The 18,427-nt window shown below is 42.5% G+C and overlaps 1 protein-coding gene and 1 non-coding gene across 2 annotated transcripts in view; one reads left to right on the top strand and one right to left on the bottom strand.

Annotated features, from left to right (window-relative positions):
• Positions 1-18,427, top strand: part of LOC311388413 (carbonic anhydrase-related protein 10-like) — a gene marked incomplete at its 5' end in the record, with an annotated part of 51,161 nt that overhangs the window by 16,105 nt on the left and 16,629 nt on the right. The window lies entirely within an intron of this gene.
• Positions 15,759-15,840, bottom strand: AC3HAE_007874 (transfer RNA serine (anticodon CGA)). The gene has a single exon. It is a non-coding gene; the product is annotated as a tRNA-Ser (tRNA).

Raw genomic sequence — 18,427 nt, 5'->3', positions numbered from 1 at the left:
AAAGGACGCTGCTGCTGCTGCTGCTGCTGCCACTCCTGCTTTAAGATCGGGGCGAGAGGGAGAGAGGGAGAGAGGGGTGAAGGGAGAAGAACATACACAGAGAGAGAGAGAGATTGAAGGAGGGAAATACAGAGAGAGGGAGAGCAGTGTCTGCCTATAATCACCATGGCAGCCAGCCTGCGTCCCGGGCCGCTGAGTGAATGCCCTCCTGCTAATCCTGACGACGCAGGGCAGCAGTGGGTCAGTGAGGCTAGAGAGAAACGTTTGGATTACATAAGTACACCACCAAAGCCCATTATCTCCATGAGGGAGGCCTCCTCTTCAGTAGAGCACATATGGACGCTCTTTCCCGTACGGCGCAGCTCCTATGAAAATGTCATTAGATCACGACCCGCTCAACCACTGCACGTGGTGACATGCCGCGATTTTTTTCTAATGTTGTGCGATTAGCGGGCGAAGAGTGTCAACCTTTTAGTCGCACACTCTCTTAGGTTAGAGCGAGCGTCTCGTCGAGTTAGCAGCCCCACAAACGCAGCATTAGAGGCGGGTGTAATCCTAATGTTTCCCCCCCCTCCCCTGTCATCCACGTTGAACAACATCCACAAAACCTCTGACTGTGAGTGATCATGGCAGAGACGACGCGGGATACAAGAGGGATATCGGCGAGGGACACACCGTTGCCATGTAATTAGACCAGGGGAGAGACGGGCGGGGCGACGGGATCGATGGGCGGATAGAGAGCTTAGACGCTAGACACGCCGTGTGATCCTAGGAAGAATTAAACTCCTTAGTCTTGTTGTCTTGTCGTGTGATTAATACTGGCGCGCATCTGCTGGGTGAGAGCGCCGCGCTGGGCCATCTGTGGCCGCCGCCAGCGAGTGGAATCTCTCTTTGGAGTGTGTGCGTGTTTGTGCGCCGGTGTACGTGTGTGATTTTGTGTGCGTGCGTGTCGTTGTTTGTCGGTGTGCGTGTGTGATAATGTATGTGTGTGTGTGGGGTTGTGTGTTCGTGTGTCATTTTGCATGTGGCTGCAAGGTGTGTGCACAGTGTACGCATGTCATTTTGTGTGTGTGTTTGTGTGTCAGTGTACGTGTGCAATTCTGTGTGTGTGGTTGTTTGTTTGTGTGTACGTGTACATGTGTAATTCTGTGTGTGTGTGTGTGTGTGTGTGTATGTTAGTGTATGTGTGTCATTTTGTGTGTGCGGTTGTGTATGTGTGTCCATGTGTATGTGTTTAATATTGTGCACTGTAAGGAAGTGTGTGTGTGTTTCGAGACGTGCATTGGGGCATGTGGGGCTGTTTGTGTATGTGTGCATACGTTTATTGATGTTGTGTTTAATTGTGTGTAATTGTGTGCGTGTGTGTGTGTGTGTGTATCTATGTTCATGCGTTATGTGATGTGTGTGTGTGTGTGTGTGTGTGTGTGTGTGTGTGTACATGTGCGTGTCTCCCATCTGAGATCATTAAAAAATGTGGACGAAGAAATGGAGGTTGACAGTATAAGATAAAACACTGCTGTGCACTGGCGTCAGGACAACATCACACAAATGCATTCATACGCATGCCAATTCACATCAAACGCTCTCTCTCTTTCTCTCTCTCTCTCTCTCGCTCTCTCGCTCTGTCTCTTCCTCTCTCTCTCCCTGTCTCTTCCTCCCTCTCCCTCTCCCTATCTGTTTCTTCATCTCTCTTTCTGCTTTCTGTCTCTCTTTCTCTCTTTTTCCCGCTCCCTGTCTCTCTCTCTCTCTCTCTCTCTCTCTCTCTCTCTCTCTCTCTCTCTCTCTCTCTCTCTCTCTCTCTCTCTCTCTCTCTCTCTCTCTCTCTCTCTATAGCACCTTAATAATCATCATTACACTCTCTTATGACATGACTGTGTACTCTGCTTTAATGTGGAGCAGGTGTGCGGAACACACACGCCATGTTGAAAAAGCTTTTATGGACCTAATCCCAGACAGATGCAAAGGGGGGGAGAGCGCCATGTCAATGTACAAATCCCTCTTTTGCTCACAACATATTTCTCCTGGCGTATCATGTGACACATGTAACATGTTTTCCATCGAATTAGAGTTGTCGCCTGATTCATTATGTGTGCGATCATGTTCCCATCATCAGTCAGACAGATCAGACAGTGCGACATACAGATTGATGTCCAGAGGGATAGACACTAACAGTGTGTGTATATGCCTGCTTTTCTTTTGGCTCACGCACAAAGTGGCAGCAGGCACAGTTATGGATATACCCAACAAGAACAATTAACATAAGCCAACTGCAATGGTTATTAGAAGGCACATCTACAAATGGTCTGCTTGCCATTGATTGATCCAGAATAGCTTCCTTGTTGCACACCCTTGTGTGAGGAGTCATGAAACTGTCACAAGTACATCTCCACACCTGAGTTTCTGTGTGATGTTTAACAATTATACTATGCATCGTAAAACAATTATACTATCAGCAGTTACTGAAGAGAGGGCTGGGCCATTTTTCTGGTTTAATTGATTCATTCGCTTCTTTTTACTTTCCTACGGTTGGTCAAATGGTGAAACCGCAAAACCGCGATTTATATAAGTTCTAGACTCTGCAGATTTGTTTTGCTACATGTTTCAGCTGGGATTCAAACACAATTTTGAAAATTTGTTTTGAATGGAGCGATCTGGGAAGGAGGGGGGCGAACTTTGTGATACTTTTTGTGTATGAGCTTGTCATGTGCGACGTTGTAACCGTGGTGTTATCCGGAGAAGCTTAACCCTCACTTGGACCTCATAACAAACCGCTGTCAGACGGAGATGTACACGTCCACACACACACAACGTTACATACACCGCCTTATATTATAAGTGTCAGAGAAGTGAACCGTCTGACATCTGACATTCAACCACTGCCAAGACTATGGCAAGCCAAACAGTTCAAAAATGTGTTTTTTTAACACGTTAACCACACAGTGTCTTGTCAACAAGCAGTCAACCTGCAAACAATGTGTTGCCCTCACGTAGATGTGGAGTTAATGTGTATTTCTAACTGTATGGCTTTCCATACCAGACAGAGTACTCGAAGTCCACTCACACCTCGCCTCCGGTGTCCCTTGGTCGGGATGTCGAAGAGCATACTAACATGCACTTTGGCGTTGCAAAAATACCTTTACATGCCTTTGAAGCAGAGTGGAACTTTCATATCGAGTTTTCAGGAGACACAGGGCTATTAAATACATAGATATGTATATACAAAAACATAGGATATTAGTCCTGTTTACGTCTTATTTAATAACAATGATAAAGTGGCTTATTCCAGCAGCTGTGACAGAGACGTACAGGTGTGTATACCACCAAGAGATGCAAATGCTGCTCAAGCCACAAAGCGTGCAAAAAAGCAGGTGACCATGGCATTCCTTAAGATAAGAAAGGGCAGGCGATCACAGATGCAGTGACATATAACTTACACCTATAATCTGTTACGCACATGTTATAGATACACATATATAACACCAAGTAAGTATACCAAACTACACTGCACTCTAACATACTACATACTCCTTGTAGCGGGATATATGAATGGTTTACCGGTCACAACATTTAACGCTGAACGTTGTGACTTCAAATAAATATTAGTAAATATTTAGAATATGAGGGTAATTTTTTTTTATTTTTGCTTATTGCTTGTCGTTACCTTGTTCATTCATTGATTGCAAATTATATTGTATTGTATGCCACTATCCTGGAGTGTTTCTGATTTAATGATGTTTTGTTTTTACACGATTTGTCGTGATGAAAGTCTTTGGCAGGGTTCACCCTGTGAGCAAATGAGAGAGAAAGCGTGTGAAAGCAGGGGACATTTGAATGACATGCAGTACAATGAAAAATAAATGAACAATTGGTACTGCAAACTGCAAATAGACTCCGTTCATTTGGTCGGAGGCGCAGACTTTGAAAAGTGCCATGACAATCAAACAAACAGTAATCTGATCAGTTTAATTTGTTCTCTGTGAATCCATCATCTCCCCTGAAAAGGCCAGTGGGTCTGCGAGCGTCCACCCCCAGCGCTCACGCACTGACCTTCACATTCTCAGCCAATGTCATTCCACAGGGACGGCACGATAAGGCTCCGGGAACAAATATGACAAATGGTGCTGTGATGATGCTCTGACGGTTGTGGCCGCATTGTGCTGACATTTCACATATAGATCTAAGTAGCCGTGTGTGTGTGTGTGTGTGTTGTGCGTGCGTGTTGTGCGTGCTGCTCGCCCACATCAATAGGTGTGCGTCAGCGTACGTGTGTCCGGTTGAGGAAGCACAGGGGTGGAAAAGTTACTTTCTTGGCTCAACAGGAATTGTGGTCTCAACGTGTTTAGGCTTGTTGTAGCTATTCTGGCAACACACTATAATCAGCAATATTACTATGATATAATTACTTCAGAATTACTGTAATACAATTTGTATTTATTCAGGGTTCCAACTCCTGTCTACCACCAGTGGATTTAATGACATTAAGTTATTAACCTTATAAGTCTTCTGAAAGAAGGTCTTCTATACTTGGCTTAACCTTTAGAATGACAGAAATCGTACACTTTAAATGTTGAATGCTTTGAATTTATACAAAATAACCCCTATTTTATTCATAAATTCAACAAGCATTTAAAGTAGTACTTTTTCTGCCATTTTCAAGGGGGGAAACCAGCGAAGGGAAACTTGCTATAGTGTGTGGTGAGAGAAGCAATCATGATGGGAGGCTTTGACTAGAGCACAAGTATGAGTAGAGAGAGGCAGAAATGGTGGAATGGAGAAAGGAACAAAGCCAAAGCTACAGCGTTACTCATGATTTCCATGCAGACAGTCAATGTACAGGGACAGAGATGAATGTGCTCACCTTGGGCTGGCTCTGTTTTTCATGCACTGGCCTTTCTCCTTTCTTCCCCCCCCCCCCCCCCCCCTGTTCCTATCCCCGCCCTTTGTCTATGTGCGGAGTGATCTGATTGTCTGGAGAGCCTCAGATGGTTTTGGTGTGGTGGTGACTAGAGGGTGGGGTTCACAGCTTTTCCTCTTAATGTAATCGTAAGTGGAGGAGTGGGAGGGTCCATGGCTGTGGCTTGACCTGTGGGGGCAATCTCGTCGGATGAATCTCATCGGACTGTGATCATCACACTCATGGTTGGCCAGTTCATGTATTTTTCTTTTCTGGTGTCTGTAGGTCCACCACAGTAGGAATTGGCTCCAAGCGATGGAGGTGGTTTGATGAGTGAGAACGTGTGTTGGGAGGGAGTGGCGTAGCCAGAGTCTCTCTTAAAAGGATAGATGATTCTGCTGGGGCTCCCTGCATTTCTTAGTTTCACCTTTCATAGTGGAGGGGGGGGGGGGGGGGGGGGGAGTGAACGTCACAGTAATAGCTGAGAGGATTATCCATCATTGACTTCATAATAATAATAACCGTTTAAAAAGTGCTTCCATTAAAGCAATTAATTAACAAAGTGCTGGACAGGGCTTAAGCAGAACATGCGAGTAGATGTCCATCAATAGAACACTAACTATAAAATAACTTACTACCAACGAAAAAGACCTCATAAAAGGTCTGTAGGGCTCTTCATTTAGGTGTTTCACACAATAACTATTCCCTAAGTGCTGGTATGCTCTCAGTTGGTAAGAAAGCGATAAAAGGCTCTTACGGTTAAAAACGTGTTTGTGCCACAAAGGACAACAGGACAGGACAGGGCGCCAGACAGCAGTGCACTGTGTCAAGAGACGGGAGATAAGACGGTTAGATGGGGAGAGTTGATAGCCACTGAGGGACAGGCCCTGTGTAGTTCAGACTGATTGGATGTGTGAAGAGATGGGACAGGAGGGAGCAGGAGGTGAGGAGAGGAGAGCACATCAAAGCAGAACGGGAGAGGGGCTGCAGAAGCAGACGGAAACGTGGGGAGAGAAACAAAGGGGAATCAAACCACAGGTAGAGAAAAAAACGAAACACAAGGGAGAGACGGCAGAAAGGAATCGGGGAAAAGGTTTAAAGTAAGTGGGAGGAGAGATAGAGGAGCACGCCGTTGTGGTGCGTTGTTCATATTCTGGGGCCCGCAGTCAGACACGCACACAACCACATGTAACCAAATATTGTTTTGGAGAAACAAGAATCAATCTTGGATTGGTTGAATATTCCACTGATTGACTCAAGCAGGCAAGACAAATATATTGGTGAGTTTCCCTCTAGTGTTTTCTGAAGGAGTTTCCTGTGTGCATAACCTAGTCCACACATGCACATATGAGGTCTTTACATAAAGAGGAATTTCCATAGTGGCCTGATTTATCTCCTTTATTCATGCTCTACGGCACTAATTGCTCATGCAATTGGTTTAATGTTCAGATTTATTAAGGATTCAAATTTATTAAGGTGCTGTAGGTACGATTAAACAGCGTTTTTTGAGTGTTAATCATAATAATTCTAATTTATATTATTATACTTTTATTTATTATTATAATTTTTATAATATGCTCTGTGAGAATCTCAAAGTGTTTGGTTTATCAGGCCTGCCTCTGTATTCAGATTGTAGACTTGTAGACACTCCTGGCTCATTACTGACTAATCTGCACATCTTGTCCCTGATTACTTTGGGGAATCCATCTTGCGTGTCAATCAAAGGTGTCTGGAAGGTAACACTTGCGAATGGCGAAAGAAACACAGGTAGTGATGGAGGTCCGTGTACTTCGCGGCCATTCGATTTTTCCTTTAAACAGAACTGTCAAAAAACGAAAGTAAGCTGGTAATTTGGTTTTCCGTTTCAAACAAAAAACAAAAAAACAAAAATTCAGGCTGGTTTGGTTGGTTTTTTGGTTTTTGCTTTTAAAACCAAAAAACGAGGAGACCAAAATCAAATAACGGCCAATTTTTTATTTTGTTTGTTACAAAATCTCTCTTTTCGTTTTTGATAATAATATTAACGCTGATGACAGACCGGAAGTGTCTGGACTTCAAAATAAAAGCCCAGTGCATTGACTTATAGCCAAGAAAAAAAAAAAAACTTGTTTCCCCCTTGTAAATGTTGTGTTTTGAGCAGGTTTTGAGCATATGCATACATTTTCGCAGCTGTTTGCCGCTGATACGTGTGTGTGTTTGTTTATAAATATATATATATATATTACGATCTGCTGCAGTAAGGCCACCGCTGGGGGCTGGGTGCATGATAGACCAACTACTCCCGACTCATTTCAACCCTGAGATCTCCAACCCCGGGCATATTTGGCAGGTGGCAGCGGCCCTTTTATGGTTCTTTTCTACTCTTTTCAGCCACATGAGATCCAGTCCCAGACCTCGGTTACAGTCAGGGAACTAGTGGAATCACCTCCGCTGTGCGTAATAGTCGCGCGTAATGACAGCTCCTCGCCGGATGAATCTACACATTTTTCCCACTATGTCGGCCCATTTCAAAACTTATTCGGGCGCCAGCATACAATTTATATTATCATTGTTAAGATGACATCAGTGACAAATTTATTTAAGTATAAATCCGACCAATTAAATATTAAAATCAAATTCAGTCCTGTGGCCCGTTTTTCCATTTCGTATTTTTGATCTGAGCCTACAATTGAAATATGAAAAACCAAACATTTTTTTGTTTTTTGTGTTAGATTAAAAAACAAAAAACAAAATAATCTGTCACTTTTTCATTTTTTGATTTTTGATTTCTAATTGAAAATCGAATGGCCGCAAAGTACACGGACCGATGGAGCATGGAGAGAAGGGTGGTTGGTTTCTGCTCTTTTATGCTCTCTCTCTCTCTCTCTCTTTAAAAATCCGAAAATGCACCTCAAGCCCCTCGAAATCCAGAGAGCCTTATGAATTCAAAACACTGCGGGCCAAAGGATGCAAAATGAACTCTGGTTTTGACATCAGGGTTAACCCGTGCATGTAGGAAAAGTACACTGGACAAATGTTAGTATCGTTGGTATTGCGGCGGAGTGACCTTGTAAACATCTAGGGCCAGGAAACTAGAGAGTCTTTGTAAACACAGGGATCCCTCATGTTGCCATTAGCAGCTTTTGGTTTGGCTCTCTGCCATTGGAGGTGTGCCAAAAAGGAAGCATTTTTCTACTTGCTTCACCGCATGGGTCAGATAGATGAAGCCCAGACAGTTAGGAATTTTGTAATGAATCAAACTGCGCAGGTGTTTCGGTGCATCGAGGGAGGTTGGTGGTCTCTGCGTGGCTTTTGTTGTTGAAAGATCTAGCCGTCTGTCTGTCTATGTATCTATGGCTGCATCTATGGATTTTCCAACAACAAATTAAAAGGTGGGCTATTTATCCATCTGTCTATAGATTAGATTACATTCAACTTTGTCATTGCACAAGGACAACCAGTACAACGAAATGCAGTTTACATTTCACCAGTAGTGCAATCATTAAAAAGTGCTTTTCCTTATAGCAGTGCTTAAATTAAAAAAATACATAATACACAGAATGCAAGTCCATTATTAAAGTGCAAGAGTCCTGAGGAATCAGTCCACAGTCCATAAATAGAATGCAGTATGATCATATAAAGTGCATTGTTGAAGTGCATTGATAAAGTGCTTAGGGGTCGGAGGAAGTCAGACAGTCCGTAGTCCATGTTCAAAAGGAGAGGGGGGCAGGGCAGGGGCAGGGGCAGTACCAATATACCAATGCAACACTCTCACCCGATATAGAAAACAAATGAGACAAAACCAGTTGACAGTGGGTAACAGCTGCACACAGGGGGGGGTTATAATGGGACAGACGACTCATCTTTAATCCAAACCTTAAAGAACACACACACACGCACGCACGGACGCGCAGCGCAACACAATGAAAGGATAAGACGGCAGCCTGATCGTTTCAGGGAAGGCGGCTCACTGAAATAACGCGCACACACTCAAAACGACAGAGAGAACAAATATTTGGGACGTGAAGATGGGATCCACAATAAACACACACACACACACACACACACACACATTAAACACACACAACCAAAACAAATAACGCACAACGAAGCAGCAGGCGAGATCTGAGCAGAAGGGAAAGGAGTGCAACCTAAGATTAGATAAGGGTTTAGGTTACCAGCGATATAATGACCTTTCATGTCTGCTACACCCTCAACCCACTACTCAGTTATGACCATTATACGTTGCCTGAAGGTGCAGAGAGTAAAGAAAGGAGAAAATGGTGAACCATCAAGTACTGTCAGGGACACGACGTACAACAGGACTTTCAGCAAGGGGTTCAAAACAGGTACCGAGCCTAACTTGGAAGCTCCTATGGAGCTTATAAAGCTAATAACAAATTATATAGATGATAGTTTCATCTGTTTATCTTTTTACTGGTTTGAATGATTGTCTGTGTCATTGTATTTTATGTGCTGTATGTGTACTGTGCGTGTATTGCCTTATTTTAACCTGTGTGGCAGGTTAAAACACAAATTCCAATCAACTGTGTGGACATGGCAATAAAAGTTATAAAGATATAAATATATAATTATAACATAATATGCAAAAGTGCCTGATCCAGCTGGCCCTACGGTGGCCTACCGAGATCAATTTGACCAGCCTCACCGACATCTATGGATGGGCGGTTGTTAAATTGACGAACAAACCGCAATGGGCCACCGACGTACTCTCTCCCCCCAACCCAGTGGTGTCTACCTTCCAGATGGACTGCCATGCCGTTGGCTGATAAGGCCTTCTATTACAGCTGGGTTTCATGGCTGCTGGGAGGTGCTGGTAATGGGTGGTGCTGCTGGTAAGGGTGAGTGGAGGGGGAGGACAGAGTCTTCTGGCAGCTGCTGGGCTGCTTATTGCCTCAGATTGGGCCAGTGAAGCGGAGCCTCTCTCTCCTGTGTTGTAATCAGACCCAAGTGTTGACAGAGGACTGAGGCCCGGGGTGCGAGTGACCTAATAGATACTGACAGGGAGGATGACTTCAAATTAAAAGCGCAGCTTCCTTCCATGCACTCATTGGGCTATATGCATAATGCAGTGCAGCTATTAATGCTCCTGACCGCCCAGGTGGGCCTGCCTGTTTTTTCTTTTCTCCCGATGTTTAAATAAGGACATCTCATTTTACGGTGGGATTGTAAGCTGTGCCTGTTCCCTTTTCTTTGAATCCAGAGCGATTCCTTCTTGTATTTTCTCCTCTCCTCTCTTTCTCCTTTCTCTCTCTCCTCTCCCCTCTCTCTCTGTCTGTTTCTCTCTGTCATGTGTCTTCACTGAGACTACTCCTAGAGAACAAGACCTCTTATCTGTCCTCCGCTCAGCTCAGTTCCGATATTTACTCAGCCACGTTCACCTTATTTTCATTTTATCTATCATTTTAATACATTTTAAGAAGCTGCAGGACAGTACATTAAATAGCACCATGCCCTTTGCCTCTGCACCACTGCACTTTACCATCCTATTCATGATGTGTAGTGGGGTCTATGTCTTCTGTCCTGGTGGTGTAGTGTGGGGGGGGGGGGGTGGTGGTTGAGGAAAAAATCGATCCTGTCTTGTCTAGCCGTCTTCTGTATTGTCCCTTTCTGCAAGTTTCCGCAAGGACAAATAAATATCTATATTTATAAAAAAAGAAAAAATGCAGTTTAAACCACATAATAGTGTGTCTTGTGTTGGAACAGAGATCTTTTTAAAGTCTAAGTCCACCCGCTGTTTCAGCTTGAATTTAAATACTATGAGATTAACTTAAAGCGGTTTTGGGCTAAGACCTCTAGGGAGGGGGGTGTCCCCATGGTTATGACCCATTTGTGATATTTTTTAGTACTATAGTTGTGTAGGGTCATTATAATGAGCGATGTGTATGAAATATGTGACCAAATAACTTGGCGTTATACACACACATATATATATATATACTACAACTCTCACTATGTCTGAGAAGCTTAACCATCAATCTGACCCATATATCATAATCAACAGCTGCCCAGACAAAGCTCCACACATCCACACACAAATCGTGGTATTCTTTTTTTAAGATTTATATTTGCATTTTATAGCGATAGGTATGGGAGATAGAGGGGAGGACATGCAGCAAATAACCACGGGCAGGATTTCAAACCGGGTCGCTGCTTTCAGGACTGTGCCTAAATGGTACGTGCTGTAACCCGGTGCGCCACCGGGGCTCCCCAAACCGTTGCATTCTACCGTTGCATGCATACTACTAAGTGTCTGAGAAGCATAACCCTCTCTTGGGCACGGACATCAAAAATCAACCGCTGCCTGGACAAATCTCCATACACGGACCAAGTACAAAACAAACAAAAAGGAAAAATCTGCAATAGATACGCTTAAGACTGGGACACGCTACAGTTGATTAGCCCAATTTTGGCCCAGATTTCCCCAGTTCAACTCAGCAAAGTTGAACTGGGGAAAAAGCCCCGATTGCTGGTCAGCAAAGCCCCAATTGCTTGATGGTTCTCACGATTTTTTGTAAGATTAACCTGTGGATTAGGATTAAGATTGGATTAAGATAGTTAAGACTGGATTTGACTTCACAAAACCTGATCAGGGCCGCACAGATTCGAAATATCAAATATTAAACATGTTCAATATTTACGAATCGATATCCTGTAGTCTGGGGGAACCCCGAGGTCAGCCCAGTACGCAGTGTATGGATTGTTACCTGGGAAAGACGATAGCCAATTGAGCCATCTGATGGAAAGTGAAAAGAAGTGTGATGGATTGTACATGCTGCAACAGGTACAGGCCATTTTCATGCCGTCTCCACGACTTCCATCCATAGCTCTGTAGGATGTACGCGCTAAAGACACGTTATTAGGTGCCAAGCACAAAGTGCGAGGAACCTATTGTAATTGTTAGTTTTATTATTATTAGGTGCCAAGCACAAAGTGCGAGGAACCTATTGTAATTGTTAGTTTTATTATTATTATTATTATTATTATTATTATTATTCCGCCGCGTTTGCATTACAGAGCCTAAACCGCTCGCACACTTTTTATGAAACTTACCAGACCTGTAGAGGTTGACCAAAGATTAACACACAGCAAATATTACACTGATTGGCCCAAAGGTGGCGCTATAACAACTGCCCAAAAATGCAAACTTTGGAAAAGCATATCTCGTAACTGGTTTGACCTAGACTCATGAAACTTTGTTCACACATGCATATCCTCATGCTGAACAAATATGCCTCAAGAACCTATGACTTCCGGTTCCCAGATTTGCCGCCATTTTGAATTTAGTTTAAAAAAGTAAATTCCCTAACGATCCCAGGTTTTTTGACTTTGACAAAAATCCTTTAGCCCATATCATCTAGGGAGTATTATCTTCAATCTGACATAAAGATGAGTCTGTACAATAAAGTTTAAAGCACCCATGAGCCATTGACTTCTAAAAGAGGCGTGGTTTAAAACGCAAAAATAGTTAAATGCTCATATCAACATCAAGTTGGACTCCTATGATCTTGACCCCAATACAAAAGTTGTTCAGAATCAAATTCTGAACAAGATCAACTCAATAAATTTTCAAATGGGGCGTGGCATCAAAATGGGCGTGGCCTGTCACTAAAATCGCCACAGTTCATAGACGCAATATTTAATTTGAGCGGGACCAACACAGTGGCTGTTGGGGCCCAAAGTTCTAACTGCTCAAGTAAAATTAAGGTGATTGACAAAACAACATGGCTGCCAGAGGCTAAAAACCGTCAGAAAAACGCAAAATATAGTTAATTGCTCATATCAACATCAAGTTGGACTCCTATGATCTTGACCCCAATACAAAAGTTGTTCAGAATCAAATTCTGAACAAGATAAACCCAACATATTTTAAAATAGGGCGTGGCATCGAAATGGGCGTGGCCTGTCACAAAAATCGCCACAGTTCATAGACGCAATGTTTGATTTGAGCGGGACTGACGTGACCACATGCATATCCTCATGCTGAACAAATATGCCTCAAGAACCTATGACTTCCGGTTTCCAGATTTGCCGCCATTTTGAATTTTGTTAAAAACACTCAATTCCCTAAGGATCCTAGGTTTTTTTACTTAGACAAAAATCCTTCAGCAGATATCATCTTTTGACCAAGGTCTTTCATCTGACATAAAATAAAGTCTGTAAAGTAAAGAATAAAGCACCCAGGAGCCAATGACTTTTAAAAGGGGTGTGGTTTAAAACGCGAAAAGAGTTAAATGCTCATATCAACATCAAGTTGGACTCCTATGATCTTGACCCCAATACAAAAGTTGTTTGGAATCAAATTCTGAACAAAATAAAGTCAACATATTTTCAAATAGGGCGTGGCATCGAAATGGGCGTGGCCTGTCACAAAAAACGCCACAGTTCATAGACGCAATGTTTGATTTGAGCGGGACCAACACAGTGGCTGTTGGGGCCCAAAGTTCCAACTGCTCAAGTAAAATCATGTCGATTGGCAAAACAACATGGCCGCCAGAGGCTCAAAATCGTCAAAAATCGTCAAAATTTAACTTAACGTCAAAAGTCAGGGTTAACTTAACCCAATCACCATCAAACTTGGGATAGTCAAAGGTACATGAGTCAAAATGAAACTGTCAAAATTGTATCTAAATCAGCCTAAAGTTGGCGCTATTGCAACAGTCCAAAAATGCAAAAAATGGTTTATTGGTCGGTAGGGTTAGGGTTAGGTTTGATGGTTTATTAGTCGGTAGGGTTAGGATTAGGTTTAATGTTTTATTGGTCAGAAGCGTTGTATTGGTCGAATCAGGCTTGGCACCTTTAAATGCTGCATGCAGCTTTAATTATTATTATTATTATTATTATTATTATTATTATTATTCCGCCGCGTTTGCATTACACAGCCTAAACCGCTCGCACAGTTTTTATGAAACTTACTAGACCTGTAGAGGTTGAGTCAAGATTAACAGAGAGCAAATATCACACTGATTGGCCTAAAGGTGGCGCTATAGCAACAGTCCCAAAAATTCAAAATTTGAACAAGCATATCTCGTAAACGCTTTAACTTACAATCATGAAACTTTGCCCTCACATGAATATTCTCATGATGAACAAATATGCCTCAAGAACCTATGACTTCCGGTTTCCAGATTTGCCGCCATTTTGAATTTAGTTTAAAAAAGTAAATTCCCTAACGATCCCAGGTTTTTTGACTTTGACAAAAATCCTTTAGCCCATATCATCTAGGGAGCATTATCTTCAATCTGACATAAAGATGATTCTGTACAATAAATTTTAAAGCACCCATGAGCCATTGACTTCTAAAAGAGGCGTGGTTTAAAACGCAAAAATAGTTAAATGCTCATATCAACATCAAGTTGGACACCTATGATCTTGACCCCAATACAAAAGTTGTTCAGAATCAAATTCTGAACAAGATCAACTCAACAAATTTTCAAATGGGGCGTGGCATCGAAATGGGCGTGGCCTGTCACTAAAATCGCCACAGTTCATAGACGCAATGGTTGATTTGAGCGGGACCAACACAATGGCTGTTGGGACCCAAAGTTCCAACTGCACAAGTAAAATTAAGGTGATTGACAAAACAACATGGCCGCCAGAGGCTAAAAACCGTCAAAAAACTGCGAGATATAGTTAATTGCTCATATCAACATCAAGTTGGACTCCTATGATCTTGACCCCAATACAAAAGTTGTTCAGAATCAAATTCTGAACAAGATAAACCCAACATATTTTAAAATAGGGCGTGGCATCGTAATGGGCGTGGCCTGTCACAAAAATCACCACAGTTCATAGACGCAATGTTTGATTTGAGCGGAACCGAGGTTCCCACATCCATATCCTCATGCTGAACAAATATGCCTCAAGAACCTATGACTTCCGGTTTCCAGATTTGCCGCCATTTTGAATTTTGTTAAAAACACTCAATTCCCTAAGGATCCTAGGTTTTTTTACTTAGACAAAAATCCTTTGCCACATATTATCTATGGACCAAGGTCTTTAATCTGACATGAAAGAAAATCTGTAAAGTAAAGAATAAAGCACCCAGGAGCCAATGACTTTTAAAAGGGGTGTGGTTTAAAACGCGAAAAGAGTTAAATGCTCATATCAACATCAAGTTGGACTCCTATGATCTTGACCCCAATACAAAAGTTGTTCAGAATCAAATTCTGAATAAGATAAACCCAACATATTTTAAAATAGGGCGTGGCATAGAAATGGGCGTGGCCTGTCACAAAAATCGCCACAGTTCATAGACGCAATGTTTGATTTGAGCGGGACCAACTTAGTGGCTGTTGGGGCCAAAAGTTCCAACTGCTCAAGTAAAATGTAGTCGATTGGCAAAACAACATGGCCGCCAGAGGCTCAAAATCCTCAAAAATCGTCAAAATTTAACTTAACGTTAAAAGTCAGGGTTAACTTAACCCAATCACCATCAAACTTGGGATAGTCAAAGGTACATGGGTCAAGATGAAACTGTCAAAATTGTATCTAAATCAGCCTAAAGTTGGCGCTATTGCAACAGTCCAAAAATGCAAAAAATGGTTTATTGGTCAGTAGGGTTAGGGTTAGGTTTGATGGTTTATTAGTCGGTAGGGTTAGGATTAGGTTTAATGTTTTATTGGTCGGAAGCGTTGTATTGGTCGAATCAGGCTTGGCACCGTTAAATGCTGCATGCAGCTTTAATTCATCATGAAATTGCAATTGCGATCTCGAGAGATTAGGTTTTGAGAGTAAGGACTCCGTTGTCGGGTAATGGATTGAATCGGTGATTGTGTGGTGTGATGTGTTCAGCAGCTAACTAGTGGAATTCATTCATTCAAATCTCAGAAGCTAAAACTCCCAATAGCGGTGCCTTGCCAAACGCTGCAAGCAGGGTTCGAACCTGCGCGGGGAAACCCCATTGGATTTCGAGTCCAACGCCTTAACCACTCAGCCATCGCAGCTTCCTCCACTGGCGGGGCTCCCTCCGATACAGTCAGACTTACAACTTCCTTCAGTCCTCTGTGTCTCTTTTCTCTTCTTCCATCCCCTCCCCTCATTGGAGCGCACACGCTAAACTGAACACGCCCCCCCCCCTGCTGTGTCTCCATCTGTGTCACACTAAGCATTCTTATTGTTTCTGTTTTATTTGTTTGTTTGTTTGACAGACGCTGGAGCCGTTTAGGGTTTTGTGTCGCTCATCCATACGAGAGTAGCAGAACACAGGCTGTCTGCTCACGGGGAAGACATCAGAAACAGTAGAGAAATAGGACTAAAGGAATTAAAGGCTTTAGGCAGCTGTGGTGAAAGAATAAAAGAGATGCGTCTTTGATGGGGAAGTAACAAGACAAACTTCACTCCCCCATTAAGGGTTTAACAGTATTGGCTGAAATTCATGTTTGTTGTTCCTGCTCATCAACACACAGTTATACTTTCAGATTCTAGAAGGCTGTGATGCTTCTGGATATTATGTTCATTATTTTTGTCAAATTGCGTCAGTTCATTTTTACATGCACAGGCTCAGGAGCAACATCACCTTCTCTTACACCTCCAGCCATCCAACCTAAACCATTTTGTAATATGTGTTAATTTTTTTTAGATAAATATGCAGCACATTAAGGACAGCAAGGTTTCTGTTGGATTTCATTAGTGAAAATTGTGGATATTGTGGATATTACTTCCCTTGGAATACTCCAAGGGAAGTTATTTGAAAAATAACAAATAAGTTATTTGAAAACAACCTTGGTTGTTTCAAATCTCTTCCAGTTAGTGGAATCTCTTCCACTAACCTTTATAGACAAAGTAACATCACAAACACCAGCCTCAGCGTTCACCTTTCATCCAGTGAAACCTGCAGAAGACAGCGGTATTCATAGATGTCTAATGTTTTCCCTTCGTCCTTAATATCCTGCTAGTCTATAAAAGTATCAGGACGTGAATGTATTCATTACGAGGTCGATGAGTTCTGTCTAATTTCACATTACCTTGTCAGTGTCTCCAGCCATAAATTGGACAGGGCCAGAATGTCTTATGCACCATTTATTATACAGCGGCCTGCATAATGAGTACATAAGGCAGAGGATGTAATAGAATATGTATGATGAATATGGCTGGCACCGCAAGCAAACAGTATTAACACTTTAGCTGGAGCCAGAGGCACCGCCATGAAATTGGAAAATGTGACACGGTGAGGAAAAAAAAAGAAGGTAATTTAGACATTAAGAAGCCACCAATATACTGTAAATAGATTACCAGGGAACGTAATCACTTCAACATGTTGGTGGCTCGGATGCCTGAAACAACCTGGCACTGCGACAGCAGCACGTAGCGATGAGAATAAAGGTTGTAAAAAAAAAACGTATATACAGTGTAAACCTCATCCATGTGTTCCATTTTGTGCAAAAACAATTAGTGGTGCTCAAGGCCAGCGGTTTCTCGCATAGACTTGGTTCAGTGCGTGCCTATACCTGGTTCAGGTGTTGAAGTCATGTAATGTTCTGACACCGGAAAGTGACAACTTTCGCCTGCTAGTTTATTTTAGCGCAGAAGTGATGTTGAGTGATGAGAGGTGTCGAGTTACAGGCGTTCTGTTCTGGATGAAACGTCTGACCGTATGCAGCCAGCCAGCCAGCCAGTAGGGCCCGGGCTAACGATGTCGTTAGACGCACTCAGAGCCAGGCTGTTCTCCAGCATCCATTCGGCGCATGGCTCAGTAATCCTGATCTGGATAAGGGCTGTCAAAGACAAATCAAAAATCGATTAAAAAGGGTGTTGCTTAGGCACGAAGTAGGAGCTATTATTTGAGTGTACTTTGTTAGAAATGCCACTGCCATCCATCATTTATTAGTGAGCTCTGTGAGGATATGTGTTTTGAGTCGACTGCGTCTGCATTCGAATGAGACAATTTCGATTTGAGTTCTCTCTTGGATCATTTTTGGCCAATCTGGTAATCTGTTCCCTGATAGGCTCAGGGAGTCCCTCAGGATGGTGAATCTCATTTGCACACATGCGGTTCCACCACAGGGGCATGAAAGCGACACTTCTCCACGCGTAGAAACGTAGGGAGCAGAGAGGGAGGGGATACTTTAATTTTCCAAAAACCTTGCTCCGTTCTGCTCGCTCTTTATACAACACTTGAATCGTACCTACCTTGGTAATTAAATATTTTTATTATTCAACATAAAGATATTGCAAAGCATATGGATCGTCAACCCAAACGCCCACACACAGGACACATAGAAAATGAAATAAAACCCTACATTGAATTAAATTACAATTATTATTGTACATTAGGGAAAAATGTACATGCATTTTCCTTGGGGCCCTATTAGTCGTGTAACATATTTTCAGGTGGATCCATTTATTTTTCAGGACCCTGCAACATTGTCCCATACTGTATCCCAGTCTACCATTCTTCTTGTGTGAGTCATGTCGTTCTCCCACTCTTTCTGACCAGAAATAGATTCAGATCTAAGACTTGCAAAGATGTATAATACAATTCTCCCAGGTGCACCCAAAACAAAATCAAAAAGTGGATGAACTCTTCATTCA

Source organism: Micromesistius poutassou (assembly GCF_964030765.1).
Source record: "Micromesistius poutassou genome assembly, chromosome: 1".
NCBI lineage: Eukaryota > Metazoa > Chordata > Actinopteri > Gadiformes > Gadidae > Micromesistius > Micromesistius poutassou.
Note: the sequence above shows the minus strand (reverse complement) of the source record. Positions and strands in the feature narration are given on the sequence as shown.